The 17,248-nt window shown below is 32.9% G+C and overlaps 2 long non-coding RNA genes across 9 annotated transcripts; both read right to left on the bottom strand.

Moving 5' to 3' along the window:
- Positions 1-2,960: 2,960 nt before the first annotated feature.
- On the bottom strand, positions 2,961-6,918 carry LOC126927993 (uncharacterized). Of its 8 annotated transcripts, none has more exons than XR_007716132.1 (5): positions 6,424-6,918; positions 4,003-4,052; positions 3,542-3,673; positions 3,246-3,459; positions 2,961-3,167 (listed from the first exon to the last, which is right to left on the bottom strand). It is a non-coding gene; the product is annotated as an uncharacterized LOC126927993 (long non-coding RNA). The 8 variants fall into 8 exon arrangements; XR_007716130.1 differs by lacking the exon at positions 6,424-6,918 and adding an exon at positions 4,184-4,295; XR_007716136.1 differs by lacking the exon at positions 6,424-6,918 and adding an exon at positions 4,184-4,289 and having other exon boundaries at positions 2,966-3,167; positions 3,542-3,568.
- LOC126927994 (uncharacterized) lies at positions 4,994-6,091 on the bottom strand. The gene is made up of 3 exons (XR_007716137.1): positions 5,548-6,091; positions 5,184-5,471; positions 4,994-5,016 (listed from the first exon to the last, which is right to left on the bottom strand). It is a non-coding gene; the product is annotated as an uncharacterized LOC126927994 (long non-coding RNA).
- Positions 6,919-17,248: the final 10,330 nt, after the last annotated feature.

Genomic DNA, 17,248 nt, shown 5'->3' with positions numbered 1-17,248 from the left:
TAAATAGATACTACATATATATGTACGTTAACTTGTAATGTGTAATATTCCTGTTTGGTTAGGTCTATATTTTCTAATGTGACAAATATGTGTATGGTGGCCATCTTGTACAAGTAAACTGATATTATTAGCGTAATTTTACAAATTACAAGTCATAAATTATTCCTTTTTCCAAACAAGGAAATATACGAGAAAAAATAGAATAGATTCTTACGATTATTTTTGTGAAGTTTTGAAAAAATCATGTATTTAAGTATTCACGAGAAAGGGGAGACAGAAAAGAAATGCAAAGATGGAAAGTTTCGAATATGTAAAACGTAGTGAAATCCGTAAATGATTTCATAACTGCTCTTGAACATTTCTTACAAACAAACGAGTCATCTCATACTTTCCTACAGGAGAAGGACATATTCATCAGAAAAAATTCCATTGATGTTGTCTATGAATGCTTATGCATCCAGCGAAGTCTGTGATTATTTTCTTTATCTGGAAACATACGTTATAGTTTTGAAGTTATAGTTTTACATTATTTGTTCACAATCGTTATAAAAAGACCGGAAATGTATTCAGGTCACGCACATGCTTTACTGCTTTATACGTACCATCGATGTTAAAAAACAACTCGTACCGAAAGGATTAATATAATTTTTATTTAAATTTTTTGTTTCGTATTCATAGACGAAAACTGTTGTGTTGTTTGTCCGCAAATATGTAAAACGATTCCATTATATTATAAAGTTCTGAAAATGGATAATTTTCGTTATACATTTCGTTAGTTAAAATAGTTAAATGACTTTCCAGAAACAAATCATGCTTCATGGACATTTTGAGCTTAGTTAGCGTAAAAATTAAACCTTGTTCTGTAATTAGTTGTTACATGAAATTAAATGGATTTCAAGTAGCTGGTATGTAAATGATACTTAAACTAACATGTAATGCTTAAATCGTAAAATAAATATACATCTAAAATCAGTTAAATTTAGGGAATCAATATCGATAAACGCGAAACTATAAATAACATCTTTAAGTCAAAGATTATTTGAAAGAATTTCAATTTCACTTCAAACTTGAAAGGATATTTCAGATCAAGTAAATAACAAATTTATACCGGTATAGTGATCGCATGTTTCTTGAATTCAAACAATTTGTGTAATCGGTACGAGAATGTATGCAATATGGGATATTAAAGAGAATCGCATTAGGCATTATTGCACCATGTACGTCATAAATCGTCGATGAAAGCTCTGAAGCGGGCAAAAGAGTTTATAGCTTCGATAAATAAACTGTTCTTTGTAAATGATAGGTTAAAAAGTAGGTAATCAGCATTAATATCAATTGGATATTCCATCGAATAATTTTAAGGATCTTTGTATTATAACATATCCTTTAGATAAAAGATAATTGTTAGTTTTATAACGAAGAATCCACAAGTGTTTCTACAGTAACAAAGTAATTAACGTTTCCTTAAGGGACTAATTCTTGTTACAGATTTCTTTCACCTTCATCTTTGAAACTATTCATAAATTATATTTATATCTTTCAAAAAATCACATCCTAATCCTTAATAATGCTCACAGTTTTGTAGTATTTAATATCTTTTGATTTATTCGAGATTTCTTCAAATCTAATACAGAATTCAAAATGTTTCACGTATTTATTATAGTCTATAGATTATGCTTACAGACTTGGTACATGTATGTACGTATGTGTATTATACATTATTGTATTTAAGAATTTATATGATCGTCCCATGAAATACCTCTAATCTGTAGGAAACAGTCTGTTGCTACTATGGTTTAGATGAAAGAATATTATGACATGTCGTTTAACTGTGTGATACCATCTATTAATGTACCAACGATGACTTTAATGACGGTCTAATAGATATTGCGCTACAACTTTGATCGACGTGACTTATTTCTATGATGCACTTCGACAAGCTGATTTCAGCCAAATCAAGTCAAACGAAGTTTCTTGTGTTTAATATTCATATAAACTTACTATGCATGTACGTAGTTTGTTTCAGTAGCATCTACGTAGTTTAAGAAACTAGTTGATGACGTTATTTCAATAACACAATCATAGTGGTTTTTAGAATAATCATGATTCGAACGCAGACTATTAGGGGATGATATGTTTTAAGAACAAAAATTATAGTTTTCCCTTCTAAAACATGAGATCGAGATTGAAATAATTTTGAAAGAAGAGCGAAATAATTTTAATTCTTTAACCATTTAATTCTACCTTAATAGCAAAATACAAGAACGTGTTAAGTATACATTATTACTAATTTAATTATTTATATCACTAATAAACAATATTCTTAATTCGCAATTCTTATATTATTTAACTATACTATTAATGAAATGATTTTATATAACTTGCAATTCAATGGAATAAAAACATGAATGAAATATTTAAACATACCTACGTACATAGATTTCCAATAATTTTAAGTAACTTTAGGAATTAACACGTTATAATATATTTTGCATATATATACGGTATATATCTGTTACATTTATCAAAAATGATTCTTGTTCAATTACATTCGCCACTTATATCGCGGAAGCGTAAAATTATTTCAAACAATATGAAAATAATTTATCGTGAAAAATATTTTACGTATTGTTTCTCGTTTTTATCGTAAATTAAGCACGTTCCCATTTCTTGCCATAAGAAATAATGGATAATCGATAACAATAGCGTAACGAAAGTAAAAATTATTGTTCATTCACGTTTTGAACGTAATTTTATCAGCTGTACTTTTTCAGCTACTTTGATTTTACTTAATTTCAAAGAACATATTTAAATAATAGCTGGCTTAACGTATAAAATATAACGTCGAAACATTACCGCGACTGTCTTGAACAGATTTCCGCCTGTAGATGACTTTAAACGTTTCCGTATCTCGTAATTTGTGAGAAACGAATCTCACATACATTTCTACGAGACCTTGCTCTGTCCATCTTGCAGTTCCTTCCTTGATTGACTTTCAAATTTCCCCCTGGATTCTAGGCTGTTTCTGTCATATAGAGTGAGGAGTTCGCTGGCCCTCGAAGCAAAGAGACAAGCACATAGAAAGTCTGCCTTTGGGGTTGGAAGTAAGCATAATTTACGATACGATGATCTAATCCCTTCATCACGCTTGGAATATACATGGTTGCCTGTAAAAGGACGCAGTTTTATATTCAGCAAGTTGCAAAGAAAAGATCTATGTCATTTTGTGATCTTATAGTACTCACTCGAGAGAAAAGGAAATTTTAATCAACGTTATATAATATTGATGAAATCCAATTGCTGGGTCAAGAAGAAGAGAAAAATATCCTTCGCCATTGATAAGAAATATTTCATTTGACTTTCTGTTTTAATATACTGCGGGCACGAGAAAATATTTGCGCGTGTCCATATTTTCCAATGAACCGTTTTCCTATCAGCTTTTATATTTCAAATCAAATCCTTATAATCGTATGAAAGTACCACTAAATAATACCAAGTTTAATACCTGTATCATGTATTTATATTCATATTATTTAAATACCTTTCGTAGTCACTGTATAACTGCCATCTGTGGATAATACATAATTCTCTATTTATTCCTTCTCTAGCCGATATTGCACGACATGCATTATTTATTGATTTGTACGTGTGTCCACAATAGGTAGATTTCTCTCTATGTGTATTCATAAAAAAAAATTCGTTGAATTCAAATCAGATGATGGAGGAGATTATTTTATTGGACACGTTTATTCTACCTATTCTATCGAGGGTTCGATTTAAACGTTCGATTTAAATGTTAAATAAAAAGTACGGTATATCAAATAAATAGGATTAATTTTTGGATCTACGCTTATCAGATATTTAATACTTCTCTCATTAAACATGTACTACAAATTTACGGAGTTTTAGATTACTTCCTTGTAACATTCTCTCTCTCTCTCTCTATATATATATATATATATATGTATTTATATATATATATATAAATATACAAATATGTACATATATGTAAGATAGTAATCCGGGGATAATTCAGGGATCTATTCTGTAGTCTAAAAATCGAGTTTTTATTATGGAGTAAATAATAAAATACAAAAATAAACAACAATTAATATGCGTCTATAACAATAAATAACAATAATTATATAAACGGGAAATAAGAAGTCTTTAGTACAATGTTTACCTGAAAATCGAGAATCGATTTTCAACGTCCTGAGCTACCGATCTTTCTTCTTCAGTCTTTAAAGTTTTAAATAACTATTCCGTAACCTTGTTTGTCTCTAATGTAACTCTCTGTCCGTCCGTTCGGGAAAAACGTGCTTCTTAAAATGATCGTCCATAAAACAAAAGAAGGTCTGTCCGTGAAACACAGCCTGTCGTGCTACCCGTAAAACAAAAAGAATCCCTATCCTACATGAACTCTAGGGAGTTTACACCGCCCCTCGAATGGGGAGTGGAACAGATTCCCTTCAGATCCCCGATTACCGTTATCCACTTCATATATGGAGTTTGAAATCCTTCTTAGAATTATGAAAGGTCCTTTCCTAATTTCTTCCAGCTTATTTCTATTCATTTTTTTTCCGTTATGGGTGAAGACCATATCACCGATTTTAAATTCGTGTTCTCTTCTTTTTTTATCGTATTTTTGTTTGTTGATTTCGAAATTTCTTGTTGAGTTTTTGAATGCTTCTTCTCTGTCTCTTTTTAGGTTTATCTTATTCACCATTATTTCCTTAGGGACGATTTCAATCATTTTTCCATTCAGTAAATGATTTGGGGCAAACCCCGTTACACTGTGTCTGGTGTTATTGTTTTCTTCTACGCTTTCTTCTGTGATTTTTGTCCAGTTTCTCTTATTTTCGTCTGAATTACATCTGATCCTGTTTACTAATGTTTGATTTACCCTTTTGTTCAGTCCATTGGAGGATGGGCAGTCTGTCGAGGTGAAAATTAATTTAATGTTCCTTTTCCTCGTATACTCTTGAATTTCTTGGGATGTCATTACTGGGTATCGGTCTGCAAGGATAATTTTTATGCAATCAGTTTCTCCTGTCGAGTCTATAAGTTTTATGATATCTTCTGTGTGTTGTGTTTTCGATGTGGACATAAAAACAGCCCTTGAAAAATGATCGATGAGTATGTGCATGTATTTCTTTGGTGAGTTGTTATTGGGTGAAATCGACCTGGGAAATTCAGTGCTTCATAAATCACACAAGGTTGTTTCTTGGGCGGTGGCTCTGGCTTTCTGTCCAATCTTGCGTTACTCCCTTGTGTTTTTCTTCCCTTCGTCTGATATTGCCCCAAGAATCCGATTAAGCCATTTGTTGATTGTACTGTTTCTTTATCGATTTTATCTTGAATGTGTATGGGTAATCCAATAACAATTAGATTTATCCCTGTCTCTTCAGAAGTCTTCCTCCTTACTTCCAATATTAATCATTCCTTTTTTATGGCATATTCAGTGAATGAACCTGAAATGTATTTAAAGTTATAAGCGTATCGTACTGCAGACCAACCTTTATTGCCAGAGGCTTTTTGAACTGCCACCTTCCAATTTTCCCAGTTGTATTCTTCATCCTTCAGCAGATTTGTCTGGTACCATTCTGATGCTGTTTTTCCCAAATATTTCTTCAAATTCTTGATCCTTTTTTCATCAGTTTGGATTTTGTATTTTTGGTATTCGGTTTCATACTCATATTAGAGTATGGAAGGGATGCGTATGTGAAATATGAATATTTCATACTCCAATCTGTGGCTTTTTGCGTTCCATCAAATTGTTTTATGACAAAGTCTGTGCCTTCTCTCTCATGCATGTTTTGTTTCTGGAAGATCTCTAATAATGTTTCTGTTTGAAGATTGGGCTTTTCGATTTCGGTCTTTATTTTCCTTGTGGGGATGATCTCCGATTCTTCTAAGTAAATATCTCGAAACACGAAGTTTAAACTTGTACCGATGTATGACGCTGCCGTTGCGTCATCCATCGTGAGTGCAATGTTTCTGTAATGGCTTACCTTGGTTAAGTTGTTTGCGGCTTTCTTCACTATCGATAAACTGAATAACCGCGGATGATGATCTCTTGCTTGATATTCTGATATTCTGGAGGCATCTGGGATATTCTGAAGACATCACATACTTCATCTTCTGGTTTTCTTATGAATTCTTATGGATTCTATTTTCTCCCCATTGCGTTCTCGTTCACGGCGATACGTAGCTTCACTTTTAACGGCATGGCGTAGTGAAAATCGATTTGTAAGATGGTAATTTGGTGATAATTCAGGATCGATTCTGTAGTCTGAAAATCGAGTTTTTATTATGAAGTAAATAATAAAATACAAAAATAAACGACAATTAATATGCGTTTATAACAATAAATAACAATAATTATATAAACGGGAAATAACAAGTCTTTAGTACAATGTTTACCTGAAAATCGAGAATCGATTTTCAACGTCCTGAGCTACCGATCTTTCTTCTTCAGTCTTTAAAATCTTAAATAACTATTCCGTAACCTTGTTTGTCTCTAATGTAACTCTCTGTCCGTCCGTTCGGGAAAAACGTGCTTCTTAAAATGGTCGTCCGTAAAACAAGGGAAGATCGGTCTGTCCGTGAAACACAGCCTGTCGTGCTACCCGCGAAACAAAAAGAATCCCTATCCTACATGAAATCTAGGGAGCTTGCATATATATATGTATCCTTTTAAAATTCTAAAAAATTATACAGATTCATAAAAATATAGTTAAAGACTTTGTAATATAGCGGTTTTTAAATAAATATATATAGTTTTTAAATAAATGTTAAATTTCTTCCGACTATTCGTATCACATTACGATTATGCTCTTTTAGTTCTATAGCTTACGAAGTTAGTTTAGAAGTCGAGGCTTACCTCACAGGCTTACACAAAAGTATTGGTTGAAGTTTTCCTATCAAAAAAAAAAAAAAAAAAAAGTAAAAAAAAGGAAAAAGTTGTAATCGCTTTAATCCACAGGTTGTAGTTAACACGTTTGTGTTTCGATTTAAAAGTTAATTCAATTAATCCATAATATCGAAATGTTGCTAACTGTTATTTTATATTTTTTTTATATTATTTGATATTTAATCGTTTGATGAATACCATAGATATCTGATATTTAATCATTTAGATGAATTTCATAGATATGTAATATTTCATCGTTAGATGCGTTCCATCAAAGTTTAATATTCATCCGCCCACGTACTCTAAGGGAAGATTTCATATAAACTAATATTCATAACGTTTTAAGACATTTATAAAATAATTACGTAACACTTTATGTTAATTTGGAAATTTAAATAAATTAGAGAATTATCAACACCATTCGTTGTTATAACGATGCTTAATAACTCGGAATACAAACAGCTTTCAAGTAATCGGATAAAATTTATCATGCTGCTAAAGTAAAAGTATGATTTATACAAGGTAAAATCTCCTTTGTAAGTAGTGTGATGCTCGTAATGTCAGGCACACGAAGTATACGCGCATATTATATCACGTAATTTCAGCTTTATTCCATCTCTTAATCGCTTGGTTTGAAGAAGCCGTAAGTAACAAGCGAAGCCATAGCGTAAAATAGTTTTATTAAACTTGTAAACAAATACAAGAAATATAGTCGTAGTATCCAACTGCAAGTTCAAATGCGAAAAATAACGTTCGGGAAAATTTGTGACATGGTGAGAAATTTTATACTCATATCCTAAATTGATAACATATATATTATTTGTAGAAAATTATATTTATTTGTATATATGTAAACATAATATCTATTAATGAAAAAGTTAATTAAGAAATATTCTATTATTATTACTATTCGTATCAATTATTTTTCATTTAATAAAAAACTAGTGTACACCAACTCATGTTCATTCTACTGATCTTATTTTTACGGTTCGAAATATATATATCGAATTTCGATTTTCCATCGTGTTTCGCTTATGATTCGTAAATATTAATTAGCATGCGATTAATTGGTGTTATAATTCAGAATGTTCGATATTCATTTACATTTATATTACTTTCACGTTATAGTTAAATATTTAACGTTGGTTAAATATTTTATTATTTGAAAGACTTGTGTCTATACTTCATATGCGACAAAAATTGAGAATTATTCACGTTTTTTAATTTAACGATCCTACTTTTATTTCAATTAAATCTCGATTCTTAAACTTTCATTTATTCGCGTCAAAATTAAATCCTAAGCTTCAATCCTACGCTTCCCTATGTAAAAACCTTTTAATCCTTATTTTTCGAATAGTTTGCGAGAATTGATCTTCGCGCAAGAATTAACGCCACTCAAGTACTAATTGATTCCATCTCCAGAGCGCTTAAGTGACATTCGATTGTCGCTTGAGTAGTTCTTATCCTCGCTGTAAAATACGACAGAATTTCGATTCCTCGATCATTAATTACATTATGAGACTACTTTCTCACGCTTTTCCATTCCACGCCGTGATTCCGCTCGCCTAACTACTCTTTCGCTATAGCGCCGATCAGACTTTCAACAAGGTAACGATTAATCTCGATAATGAAATTTCCATCACTATCGCAATAAAAAAGATTATTCTACGTTAAGCTATATCTTCTTTTATTAATTGACAGAATGCATCGATACGTTGATCGCCACGTGAATTTTATAGATTTTGGCCAATAGATCGAATAGAAACACAGAGTGTGATTCTACGTGAAAAATAAGAAAGATAGGAAAAACACCTGGTATGATTTATTACAATTAATTTTTTTTCATCCGAGGATCGAAATTGAGGATTTAACCGGTGTACTGAAATTTTTACAAATTTTATTCCACATTTTCCACTCGGTTTTTCACGTAGAATCAGTAATTGCTCGCTTCTGCCGCAATATTTTTCAGCCCATTTACATTATTAAAAGAAACGTTTTACTTTTCCAAGGTATTGTATTACATTCGCGCACTCTTCTCCGACAACGTTACCTAATTCTTCATATCGTCGGAAATTCCTTGGCCCATTATTCGCGTTTCATTCGTTGGAAACTTGCGTTAATTTGTTCGCCAACTGGAAGTTGCATAAGTCCGTCGATTTTTATTTCCACGAACTGTTAGAATAGGATAAAATTTTGTTGCCATAAATTGTATTTAACGCGGAGTTATCAACCACGAGCTATTGTATAAAGCTTATTACTTATTGTATAGAACTTTTACTATATCGTAGATCAATAACGTACTAAGATTATGAAAAATAATTTCACGTGGCTGAGATACGACGGAGATTCGGAAGATTTTGGAGATTTATGCTCGTAATATTAAGACTTATGTACGCGACTCGAATATTTATGTATTCTCCTTCAATATCCTTAATCCCTTCGATATGACCTATAAAATTTACAAATTGCCATTTTAACACAATTCAAATATAATTCACGTGGACTACACGCGAACGATGTGGTTTCGAATTTATTAACTAAGCGTTATACTTCCTCAATGTGGACATTACTTATGTACATGGAATGTACGATTATAGTTAGAAACGTGGCTGAAAATACAGATTTGTTAATGCTATAAGTTACAGTTGCACAATGATGAGTCATAGCAGAAGAGATTACCATAACTTCGAATATAACTTTTATCGTTACAATTCTATGTTAACGTTGTATTTGCATCTGACAGTTTGTTGAATTGCGTAATATCACGAAGATGGCGAACTAAGTTTAACTTGGTTTAAGAATATAAGTTTAACGATAAGTGAAATCTACCAGTTTCTTCTCTTTTTTCTTCTTTTTTTCTTTTTATTTTGCTTATTTCCTTATTTCGTGAGTTTCGTATAATTCTTATCTATCCAGGAATAATTTAAATGTAGAAAACAATTCAACGAAATGAGAAATATACGTTTGTTTCATGTGCGATTAAAAAATTGCATCCGACGAATTTAATATATCAATTAATAAGTATTATATTTGTTTGGAATGTTATTTCTGCAAAATTGTTTAGAATTGTTCTTTGGATATTTAATAATACGTATCTTGTAAGTTAACGAAGATACTCGTGATTTGTTGTTGTTTTTTTTTTTATTCATTAATGTAATGAATAAAACTTTTACATACTGCTCTGTCCGCTAAAATAAATTCAGATATTATGGAGGTTTCAAATACGTAACGACAAGAAGATATTGTGCCTGGAAAATAGTAGTAAATGTTGAATATGTCGATGTTAAAACGTCTTTAATATATTCGGTATAAATATATCGAATTTAATTTATTTTCAAATTACATTATTATTTAATGCTCGCGATTAACAACCATTTCCAATTACATATTTAATGATGCATCTATTATCAGAACTTATTAAAACATCGCATCTCATCGAAGATCACGTTATTCTGTGATTGTTTCGTACTCGCTACGTTTTATGTACGTACACGTAATGAGAATTAAAATTTATCGAAGGAGGAGCTGCGGTCTGCGAATAATTTTTTAACAAAAGCGAAAAAAAGAATCGTGTTAAATCTAACTAAGTATCTCTGTCTGTTGTTACAAATATTACGTTAAAATTGTGTACGAGACGAATAAATCGTAGAGAAATAGGGAATCGAAGAGGCAATTATGGCATAGAAATTAACAGGAAAAAATAATCTTATCTGTTAATTTTTATAGGATAGTTTGCTTTTTAATTTTTATCTATAGGCATAAGAGTAACCATTAGAAATACTTATAGAAATTTAATGGAATTTTCTGTTAAAATTACATCTACCTTGATTGAAGGAAATTTTAATTAATTTCATTCTTACAACTCAACGAATCAAAGTAAATGCTTAACATTAGTCATACATTAATTGAATTCGCTAAAATTGATGTACCAAATACATTTCACCATGATGAAAATGTTTTAACGTTTGCATCGATATAATAGCGTTTGTACTGGTGTATTTATCGATGATATGTTTACTTGAAATACGTGAAAACAAAGTATAGCTACAACAGGCTGTTTAAAAACAGAATGTAAATTATTGAACGTACTTTCGTACTGTGACGATAAATCGTGGGGATTGTTAATGAATTATTATGCACTCGGTAATAAAATACGCTTGCAAAATACAACATCTTTTTGCATGGAAGCTTTGATATTAATATTAAATATGCAAACAGGATATACAGCGTGATGAAGGCTATTCATTTTGTTTGCTTATTACTTTATAGAATGTTATAAACGTTAACTTCATATAGTTTAAGAAAATTATCGCGGAATACACGTCACGTTGCACATGGAACATTTGCGGTGACATTTCAAAGACTGATTAACAGAATGTTATTATTGTGCCGTAGAGAAATACGATTAGTGCGCGGAATTTACTCGAAACTATAGTAGAAAAATGGTAATACGGCGTTTATTTAATTAGAATTTCATTTTACGCTTTAATCATTCTTAAGCAACCTTCCTCTTCTATATTTGTAAAAGAGGAAACGAACACCTCGCTTTTTTTCTTCTGGTAACTTCAATCTTGTAATTTTGCTAATAACTTAACGTTATAATAACTAAGATTAATATATTGTATAATAAAAATCCGTAATTCTTTCGAAGATTGACGTTATGTAAGGGTAAAGCTGTAAGTAAACGTTGGTTTATAGATATGAACGTTAACGGTATAGCAAACGTTTATTAAAGTAATAACGCAAATAATAAATGAAATATTTCCTTAAAAATGAAAGCATGTTGATCGAATGCAGTTGATTGTTACGTTTGACAGCCTATAAAATTTTTCTGAGAGTCGTGTTAAATAATGAACGTAAAAAATATTACTTTTTGCATGATTTATCATTAAACATGTTTGTTTAATAGAGCCAGTAAAACAGTCCCGGAAGGATTTGAGTTCTCATCGACCCTTTTTTCCCAGAAATTACGCTCTTGGTGCAACAATTTCAACAATTTTCAGCAGTTGCCAAAATTATTTTAATACAACTTTCAGCTGAAAAATTGTAAGAAATTGTTAGAATTTAATATTAGGAAAAAACGTAATATCGATGTTAAAAGAATTTATAAAGCGACACAGAAAGGACTTATTAATTTCTCGAAGGCAATTGAAAAGAAAAGCATGTTTCTGTTTTTGGGAAGCTTTTAAAGTCAGGTGTTCCATATTAAGTGCAATTAACTTGCAAATATTTATATTTGCGCAGTTCCTTCATTTTGAAACATTCGCAAAATTTGCTGCATATTTCGTGTTCGTTCCATCTTCCGAAATGAAAATAAAAATTTTTATTCAATGTCTGAATATATTTCATTATATTCCATCTTTCTCATGATCGAAAGTTTCTTCTTCTTTTTAATAATTATATCGTAGCAAATACACAAAGATATTCAATTTTGTACGATAAAACAATTTTTACTGTAACATCGTCATTTCACTATTTTATATTTCACTATTTGCAGAAATATTATACTTCAGGTAGTATACATAAAGATGAGACTTTGAAAATATAATTCCAACGAATATCGTCCCAACGAACGTTAATTTAATATTAATAGTTTTCACAACTAACAGTTTAATCCTACGCTCGGTATTTTACCGACGGTAGTTGGTAAGAGAATATTTCTTTTTAAAAAAATTCGTCTCCCTCATGGCTATGTTAAAGAGAATCAATTAATCATTCAACTGCTTCATCATGCTTAATGTGAAAATCGCAGAAAAGTTATAAATACCTGCTATCAATCTTTATACACGTAACAATTGATTTAAATAATTAACTGCATTATATCCAATTATAAATTGCAGAGTACTGATTAATTGCAAAGCGATCATCTGCTATCGCCAAGATATTAAATGAATTAATATCCTCCGTATCGATCAGTAATTTCATTCTCTGTATCTATATGGTGTTTCCTATTAATAAGTTCGCAATTTCACAACTTCCTAAATACGATATTGATATTATATAATCCTACTAGAAACGAAGTACTTTTAATACTTTCCAGATAAATGATTATACACTTTACAAAAGTATCTTTGGTCTGAAAAATCTGCAAATAATCCTTGAATACGTATTCCAGGTAAAATACTCTCGATGTGTATTTTACTCTTCTTTTCTTTTCTTTATTTATTTGTCAAAAAACAAATATATCATTACGTGAAAGTAGCCGATAAGATATTTAGAGCATTTCGAAGTTTTCTCTTGGGAGGTTGTAATTCAGAATCCCAAACATTGTTGCAGTAAATCCACGAACAATATACTTAGGCAGAGCGCTCAAATGAAAGCAATAACACTTGTCCCTTGTAGAACTGGAATCGATTTCTCTGCGGCTATTCACCCCTATAAAACATGCAACTGCGGCAGTCTGTTGTGAAATGGTCGATGGGGAATTTGTGATTTCAATTTACGATCAATCGTCCGTTATACTTCACGTCGCTAATACGATAAATTTGCGAAGATGTGCAGAAACGGAAAATAGAAAGCGATAAGTTTTATTGCAACGATTAAGCTGCAATTTCCTATAAGTATGCGGAACGCCAAAAGTAAGAAATATAAAAGGCAAATGCTTGCAAGAGAAATGCTTTTCGCAAAAACAAGATATAATAATAATAATATACGTATGTTCGTGCAGTTTGCTACTTTCACGAATACGACTGAATAAACCGAAACGGATAGAGATTTATTTCATCCTCTACGTTTCCTAAACGTTTCATGGACTTTTGCATTTTTAAAATTCCCACAAATGCACGAACATCCGCGATCTAATAATCTAACGATGAGTCCGCTATTTCGGAAGATATTTCTATATTTTGGGTAAATCGTTGCTTTGTAATATTCGACATAAGAGATGCTCGTTAACGAACGCGTAACGTCGGATATCCACGTTTACCGCGACTCTTTCAGGAGAAGAACTTTGCAGCTAGGAGAGTTTTAAGGAACTTTTAATTTAGAAGAATTTTAAAGAACGACCGTAACATGTATATTCCGACGCAAATGTCGTTCCTGATAGGAGAATCACACAGTCGAGTTCAGCAATCGAATCGATGTTCAACAGACGCGAGGGCAGAAGCAGACGAAGAATAAAGAGAGAATAAACACGCACTCGTTAAATCAGCGCAACGAGTAAAGTAGATCTAGCCATTATTCCGTTCTGAAAAGGAAGACGAATGGAAGAGGAAAGGAAGGTTCAAAAGAGCATCGTTCGCTTTGATTATTGACACACGCTCACGCTAATAACGGTCATTGAAAGGCGAACGGAGAATGAGAATTATTGAAACTTGGAAATATCGAAAGCTTGAAGCTTCGCTAATTAAGAGAAGTCAACTGTCATAAACGTCGATGAAGATCCTATCGACGAAAAGTTAGGAAATTTAATCTTTTCCCTTTACGTTTGACTCGAACGCGAACAGTTCGATCTGTTTCTCGTTTGAGGAACGACCTAACGAGTATACAGAGTCTTTCGCGTACATTACTCGTCGGAAGTTTCGAGTCATTGCGCGTTTCATCAAATTTTGCAGAATTTAAAGAATCGAAGACTTCGCTTTGATAAATTTTTAATTAAAGAAACGTATAGTCGAGTGCAGGCGATTATTGCTGATAACTGTAACATTTATTTTAGTAACGAAATTGACAGGAGATTTGGCATAGATAATACAGGAAAAGTATTTTAAGCTTTCCATATACGAGGGAGAAAAAGTTTAATTATTTATATCGTAAAGTGGCGTCAGGGAAAACCGGTGTCTTATTTCATGAATCTGAGTCTTCTATCGAGTAAACGTTCCTCTTTAATAAAGTCTATAACGTGTTAGAACGATACAACAATTTTAGTTATTCCGTAGAGTATTACGACAACAGTCTTAGACCATTTGCATGATGATCAGGATCGCATGGTCAAGCAGACAAGTAAGTGTCACAGTGTAAAAGAAAAATAGTATCGGTGCATGACGTAGGGATGATGTACGGTGGTAAAGCGAAAGCTGAAGGACATTCGAATAAAAAGAAATAATAAAAAGAAAATAGTTATCGGTTATACAATGTGAACAAAATTACGTACGTGTTTAGAGCAACGACGTTGCCTACTACAGTTTTACGGTAACGAGCCTTTAGAATTTAAAGCCTGGATATTACTCTCGCGATGCTCGTCGATTATACGATGGACATTTTTCTAATAGTTTACAGTAAAAATATTCCTACGTCCAATAGATTGAATTTCAAGTTGAAAAATAATATTAGAAAAGACTGAAAACTTCACGATTCCTAGGATTACGTGTAACATTGCGTCTGCGGAGCCAGAAAATTGATCCACCGATTGGTCTCAAAGGAAAGTTATTTATAAGTCAAAGAGTATCGTATTGCATCGTTCTTTCTTTATTCGAAGCACTCGGGAACGTTCGCTGTAAACATTTCCATTGTATCGCGATCAACGAAGAATGATTCGTTTCGTAACTATAATCGCATTTTCATCCATAATGGACAAGACGAAACAAAGCGAAAGGAAAGTTGTACGTTCTCAATTACTCCTATACGGAACAAAGATCAGAAGTTATAAGTTATAGTCATAAGGGGCGACTTAATTGAAAATTACTTGACATCACGCGTTGCTCGAGAGCGAAGTTACGCGGATGTTTATATCGTCTGGGAGTCCCAGAGCAGCAGTTAAGGGTTAATATCGAGAGCGCAGCGATGGTAAACGTTATAATAATACAAAGTTCCGATATTCTCTAACTCTAACCATTCTACAAATTTCATCTTTAAACGGTATCGTGATCTGGTCCTGGTTTAACCAATTGGCTGTTTTCCACGAGTATACTCGTCACGAAGAGATGGCAGTATTTTACGTTACGACGAGCCCCGTCAGTACTAAATTGAAAAATAAAACAGTCGTTTCGTAACAACTGAATTCTATATTATAACAGCCACCCGTACTCCGTGTTCGACGAGTATACTCGCCATCGCTTACTGTTCGCGACACACTTTTAGGTACACGCTTTTCAAAGAGGTCGCAACCGCTAACTGCTAAACTTTTTTATTCTGACATTGAAATTTAACAAGAATAAATCAATATCAGCGGCAATTTCAGTTCTATCCTTGGCACGTAAATACAATATAATTTACCTTTAACGAAAATGAATGCAATTATTCGTAATTATTCGCGATACTATTTACTTATATATTTTCCTATGTTGTCTTACGTATCTGTTATTTGTAATAGATGAGATCGAACGAGAAATATTAGAGGATCAGCAGCAGGGTTAATTTATCAGTGTAAAAATATGCGCAAACTTCCACGATCCAGTTATAACACGCGATATAATTCGCTATTTGCTTAGCTCGCTTCGCCAACTGCCAGCCTCGCTATCTATGTCCATGAGGATCTATTAAGATTATCATTTTAATTACACGTTGGTCGATCGAACGGCCAACGAGAAACGCGGCCGACAATTTTGATTAAATAGCCGCTAGCGTTACCGAGAACACGGCTCGTGTAAAACAATTTCGTCAGACAATTTTAGTTATCGGATTTGTTCGGCGAGACGCGCAAACAAACCGGCTTTCACCTCGTCAAAGGCTACGTTTCACGCGAAACTCGCGCCAGTTACAGCGTTAACTTCCTTTGTAGTATTCATGGTGAAATCGCCAATTCATTTCCACCGTCTAACGAGAAAGAAACGGACGTATTCTCGGTGAACGCTTCCCTTTCGCGTCTCTGCCGTTCTTCGAATCGCTCTGCTTCAACGCGGTACAACCAGCCAGCTCTCTCGTTCGACAGCTGACAAATTGCCTGCGTAACTTGTTTGCCGCGACCGCGAGGACTATGTTTTAAGTCGAATGATCGTCAGATGTTACGAACAATTGGAAATTATCTTCATTTCCCATATCGCTGGCCGATGCTCACGATCTGTTCAGTTTGGAAAACATGGAACAGCTCGCTGGACGATTAGTTTGAATTTTACGGAATCGTGTTTGAGGTGGAATATGCCGAGATCGTAGAATCGTTGATGTTCGACTGCTCCCACGAATACTCTGGTGTCTGTACGTTTTATCAGTCGAACCTAACATTTCTCAGTGACGGATAAGTTTCTGTTCTGTCGCGCAACACATCTGCACGCCATCCCGCGCGGCTTGCCAACCAACGGTCTATCTGCCGTCCTTCTAACACTCCAGAGGCCCAAGGACCCACTATAAAGTTGCAATTCTAGCTGCATTGTTCGCACACATGGTCTAAGCACATCTGTTTGCCAGAAAAGACTTTCTAATTCCAGAAGAGTTTTCGGCCGGTTTTTAGAAAGGTCCTTGGGT

This window comes from Bombus affinis, unplaced genomic scaffold, assembly GCF_024516045.1.
Source record: "Bombus affinis isolate iyBomAffi1 unplaced genomic scaffold, iyBomAffi1.2 ctg00000422.1, whole genome shotgun sequence".
Classification (NCBI taxonomy): Eukaryota; Metazoa; Arthropoda; class Insecta; order Hymenoptera; family Apidae; genus Bombus; species Bombus affinis.
Note: the sequence above shows the minus strand (reverse complement) of the source record. Positions and strands in the feature narration are given on the sequence as shown.